Source organism: Prionailurus viverrinus, chromosome B1 (assembly GCF_022837055.1).
Source record: "Prionailurus viverrinus isolate Anna chromosome B1, UM_Priviv_1.0, whole genome shotgun sequence".
In the NCBI taxonomy this organism is placed as follows: Eukaryota; Metazoa; Chordata; class Mammalia; order Carnivora; family Felidae; genus Prionailurus; species Prionailurus viverrinus.
In genome coordinates, this window is record NC_062564.1 from 64,445,309 (window position 1) to 64,451,308 (window position 6,000).

Sequence of the window (6,000 nt, forward strand, 5' to 3'; positions counted from 1 at the left end):
ATATGCATACACACACCAATACATACATACATATATATTTTTTTTCATCTTTTCTCCCCTCAGAAATTCCCCCTTAAAGTTTCTTCCAAGTCTGGTTTAGTGGTCACAAAATCCTTTAATTTTTGTTTGTCTGGGAGGCTTTTTATCTCTCCTTCAATTTTGAATGACAGCCTTGCTGGATAAAGAATTCTTGGCTGCATATTTTTCTGATTCAGCACATTGAATATATCCTGCCACTGCTTTCTGGCCTGCCAAGTTTCTGTGGATAGGTCTGCTGCAAACCTGATCGGTCTTCCCTTGTATGTTAGGGACTTTTTTTCCCCTTGCTGCTTTCATGATTCTCTCCTTGCCTGAGTATTTTGTGAATTTGACTATGATATGCCTTGTTGATGGTCGGTTTTTGTTGAATCTAATGGGGGTCCTCTGTGCTTCCTGGATTTTGATGTCCCTTCTACCCCTATTTCTCTCTCTTCCTCTTCTGGGCCCCGTAAGATTCTCATGTTGTTCCTTTTTAATGAGTCCCTGATTTCTCTAATTCTTAAATCGTGCTCTTTTGCCTTAATCTCCCTCTTTTTTCTGCTTTATTATTCTCTATAAATTTGTTCTGTATATTGCTGATTCTCTGCTCTGCCTTGTTGATCCTTTCCACCGCTGCATCCATCTGTGATTGAAGCTCAGTTATAGCATTTTTAATTTCATTCTATTTTTTACTTCTTTTATCTCTGCAGAAAGAGATTCTAATCTATTTTCCACTCCAACTATTATTATTATTAACATGATTCTAAATTCTGGTTCAGACATCTTGCTTGTGTCTGTGTTGATTAAAACCCTGGCTGTCGTTTCTTCATGCTCTTTCTTTTGGGGTGAATTCCTTCATTTTGTCATTTTGAATGGAGAAAAGGAATTAATGAGTTAGAAAAATTGAAATTAAAAAAATTAAAATAAAAAAATATTAAAATTAAAAATTAAATACACACACACACAAATCTAATAGATGATGCTAGATCCTAGGGGTGTTTTGGTCTGGGTGTTGAAAGTTGTTTGACAGATTAGAGAAAAAAAAGGGGGGAGAGGAGATCGTTTGAGGTTTTGAAAAATTGAATATACTAAAGTAGACTAAAATGAGATGATGGGGGTAAAATAGAATTTGAAAAAATATACCCCAAAATAAAGAATATAGTATAAAAAAAGTTAAAGAAAAATATTTTAATAAAAATTAAAAATAAATATGAATTTTTTCATTTTTGGTATTTAAAAAAAAGAAAAGAAATGAAAAAGAGAAAAAATATTTTAAAAAAGGAAACAAAAAGAAAAAAGAAATTGTTTGAAAATTTGAAAAAGTGAATACACTGTAGTAGACTAAAATAAAATTATGGAAGTAAAATAGAATTTGAAAAAATGTACTTAAAAGCAAAAAATATAGTAATAAAAATAAAATAAAAATATTTTTAATAGAAATTGAAAGTAAAAATGAAGTTTTTCTCTTTCTTCATTCAAGAAATAGAAAAGAAATGAAAAGAAAAAAGAAAAGGAAAGAAAAAAAGGAAATTATTTGAAAATTTGAAAAGGTGAGTACTCTGAAGTAGACTAAAATAAAATGATGGAAGTAAAATAGAATTTTAAAAATTTACACAAAAGTAAAAAATGTAGTACTACAAATTAAAGAAAGATATTTTTAATAAAAATTGAAAACAAAAATGAATTTTTTCTCTTTCTGTATTCAAGAAAAAGAAAAGAATTGTAAAAGAGAAAAAGAAAAAAAAAGGAAAGAAAATTGAATAGATGAACCTGCTAGCAGATTGAAGTAGGACTGAAATTGCTTCCTTTTCCCCTAGAAGTCAGTCTATATAGCTCTTTATAGTCCATAAAGTAAGCCCGCTTTGAGACTTGTGTTCTTGAAGAGCAAAGTTGGCCCAGTTGGGCGGGGCTCAGTGTAACAGCTCCGCTCTCCACTAGATGGCGTTGCTAACCTACTGGGGTGGATTTTTGCAGCAGTTGTAAGTGTGTATGTGCATGTGGGGAAGTGGTGAAAATGGCGCCACCCAGGTACCCAGTCTGTTCTCCCGGATCAGCAATCGCACACGTCCTCTGTCTTCAGCTCTCGTCCACTCCTCGCTTTTTCACTCTCTGTGACCAGGCTCCAGGCAGTACCTCTGTCCCGAGTTTTGTCTCAGATGCAGATGTTTTCCCTGGCCCCTTACTTCTGAAGGACTGTGGCTTTTGACCCGTTCTGCCCCTTTGTGGGAGGGTCTCACCGAGAAATGGCCAAATGTCAGCTTCACCCAGGAACGCTTGCTGGACCCTGCTGCTGCTGATGCCCTGAGACTGTGGCCAGGTGCCAGCCCGCCCCAGAAAAAGTTCACAGGATAGTGTAGCAGTAGCGTTTCAGGGATTATGGAAAATCACAGTACACATCTGGCACCAGGCTTCACCCTTAATGACCTTGTTCCAGCACCAGTGAATGTGGCTCTGGGGTCTGCTGGGAACAGGTGGCCTCAACAGTCTCTACCAAATGTCCTTTCAGCAGTGGAATTGCTTTTCCCCATGTGGCCTGAGAACCTCCCGTACCCCACTCTGTTCCTGGGGATTTGCCCTTCCCACCAGAGCACCACCAGGTATGGAGCTGTGGAGTTGCAGGCTTTGTGCTCCCCTTGTTTACAGTCTTAATGGAATTTAAACCATTTCCTTTCTCCTTTCTCCTTTCTCCCTTTTTAGTTTAGTCCCTGCAGCTATTTCCAATTTTCTACTTTCTCTCCAGCTGCTTTTGGGGAGGGGTGCTTTTCCTATACTGTCCCCCACTCCCCAGTCTCTGTCCTCTCTCTGCCCACAAAAGCAGCTCCCTACCTTTCACGTCTTCTTGCTCCCCAAGTTCAGCTCTCCGTGCTGCATACCTGTTGAATTCTGTGGTTCAGGTTGTGCAGATTGTTGTGTTAATCCTTCAATCAGTTTTCTAGGTGTGTAGGATGGTTTAGTGTTGGTCTGGCTGTATTTCATGGACGTGAGACACACAAAAAGCTCCCATGTTGTTCTGCCATCTTGGCTTCTCCCAGAGGTGTAGTTTAAAACACCATAAGCACCTAGCTTGCAGAACATACATGTCAGCGTATCCATTAGTGGGTGTCTGCGTTTTTTTGTCTAGAATGTGAGTCCCTTTCTTCTTGAGAACTGAACATTGATTTTGTTTTGGAAAACTCCTTTTCTCCTGTTGTAGTCAAGTGCTCTGCTCACTCTTGGCCTAGAAGTAGGCACCTAAGCTCAGCTCAGCCAATGGGGTGGATTTTCCCTAGAACTTGAATTTTGAGAGGAGTGACAAAAGTAGGAAAGAAATGGCTGAGACTGATTCATCAAGATGTAAACCACCTGAAGAGATTGCCCACAAGCCTCAATGCTTCCCTGGGTCTTGCCCTGCTTGAGATTTAAGTATTGCAGCTTTGCCTTTTTTTTAATGTTTATTTTTGAGAGAGAGAGAGAGAGAGAGAGAGAGAGAGAGAGACAGAGAGAGAGAAAGTTGGGCAGGGGGATGGTCAGAGAGAGAGGGAGACACAGAATCTGAAGCAGGCTCCAGGCTCCAAGTTGTCAGCACAGAGCCCAACATGGGGCTTGAACTCATGAACCCTGAGATCATGAGCTGAGCCAAAGTCAGACGCTTAACCAACTGAGCCACCCAGGTGCCCCAGCTTTGCTTTGATTCTGTGGCCTATATAATAGTGTTCCAATAAATTACTTATTTCTATCCCTTAGTTATCCAGAGTTACTTTGAGTTGTGTACAAGGTAACCCTCTACAGATGGTACCCAGGCTGATCTAAAATAATAACAATAGTATGACAATTATCATGTACTATAAGCTGGTTTCCTAGATGAGAATGCTGATAGAATCAATATACTCATTTTGGTTTTTTGAAGGAGAACTCTCCACCAAATAAATACAGTTCCACATTGGAAAGAGGGTAATGGTGGGTGGTGTGGAATGCAAAGGAATTAATGAGTGGAAACAAGGAGAAAACTAATTTGAGAGGAAATAATTTTAATTCATTATAAATATGAATTTGCAATCAAAAGAACTGTCCAAAGTATATCTGGGGAAGTAATGAGTTCTTCCTTATTAATCCCTATGGGGAGGAAAAAATAGAGGAGAAAAGGATCTTATTTGCATGACTTGGTGAGAATGGATTCCCCTTCAGTTTTCCCATCACTGTATATTCCACGAACACTGTACAATTACTTGTGAGGAAATGAACCTTTATGAATCTCTCTGCCCGGATAACAATTCACCTGTGCCTTCAGCTCAAATTCTCAGGAGTTACTGGCTTGTCAATAGAGGCAGCATGAAGTCAGGAAGCTGCTCAAGAGGCTTATAGGACAGTTGGGTTATTATCTTGATGCATGTCTTAACAGGAATTACAGTTATACAGAGAAACACTGTCTTATCCAGAAAGGCATGCTTCTAGAAACGCTGGATATGAAGGGTATTGTTGAAACCCATGACTAATTTCTTTGCTTCATTATTTTATACTACAGCATTTTGGGAATGACTTCCAAATTGGCTATGGTAGATTTGATCACTTTTTCAGGGCAGTGATGATGTGGAATATTATAGCTTCACAGATATTTCACACAGTCAGGCTGTGATTTATGAAAGATGTAAAATAAAGCAATAGAAAATAAATATTTTAACATGCTGTTTTATTGTTTATGACCAGAAATACAACAGCTTTTATGGAGAAAGCGTTTCTAGTTTAACTACCCCTTCACACTAAATTTTCTGTATGGTATATTTGACTTTGACCAAAAAGTAAACACAGAAGAAAGTTCTGTGGCTTACAAAACATAATATGGAAAGAAACAGGTTTTACTTTATCTTATTTATGTGAACTCTTTCTGATGTAAGTTAATACTTTTAAAAATTGAATCATAAATCATACTTTTGTAGCATTTACTATAGGCCAGACACTGTTTTAAGTGCTTTACATATATTGAATCTTCTGGTCACTGCAACAGCTCTGTGACATGGATACTATTATTATTTTCTTTCATAAATGAGAAAACTGAGGTATAGGTATACTGTTCTTCAGGGACAAAAAGGAGGAATGTCTCTGAAAAATCAGTGGTGAAAAGAAATATGTCCATAGAGTAGAATTTGTAGTAGTAGTCTATTTTGTTGGTTTTGTATGGATTGAGAAATACCCAAAAAGGTCCCACAGGTCCTAAGTGGAAGGGCCACGATTTATAAGCAGAGAAGGCCATCCAAAATCCGAGCATTTATTCTACACTGCTATTGAACATATCCCACTAATTCTAGTCAGACGGCGATGTTTGCTAACTGGTGCTACGCACATATCATGTTTACTCCTGCCTCAATTACTGCTTGTGTTCCCTCACTTTATTAATTTCTTGAAATACCCTTTTCTTTCCTTTCACTCAATTCCGTTCAATGTTCATTTCAATCCTAGCTCCTTCACAAAGTCTTTCCTGACAATAATAATTAAGATTGAGTTTGCCCTTTCTATTCACTGTTAAAGCTCACAGTGCTGGTATCTGACTACCACCACGGCTGACCACCTAAGCCTTTTAATAGCAGCGATTGATACAAGGCTCCAACATGGCACCTTACTCTAGGGGGACCAGCCAGCCTTGCTATTGTTTAGTGACAGCACTGGACACCTTTCAACAGGGAAGAGCAGTAATAAACCCTCGCTGGAACAGGATTCATATTCTGGATATACGTTAGCCTTCTCTGCCCAAAACGTTTCTACTAGCACCAACACGTGCGTTACTTTTGTTTTATTTCTAGGACATTGCCTAGGACCAAAGTACTCATTTCACACCAGAAGAAGTGTGCTAAAGGGTTCATGCTCATAGAGTAACCTGGTCTTAATCATGTACTCCATGGGTATAAAGTCAAGTGGCCTGATAGAATGAGGGAATGGTCTATTGAAAACTTAATCACAATGCAGTTTAGAGACGATAGCCTTTAAAAAAGTGAGATTTTATCTTATAAA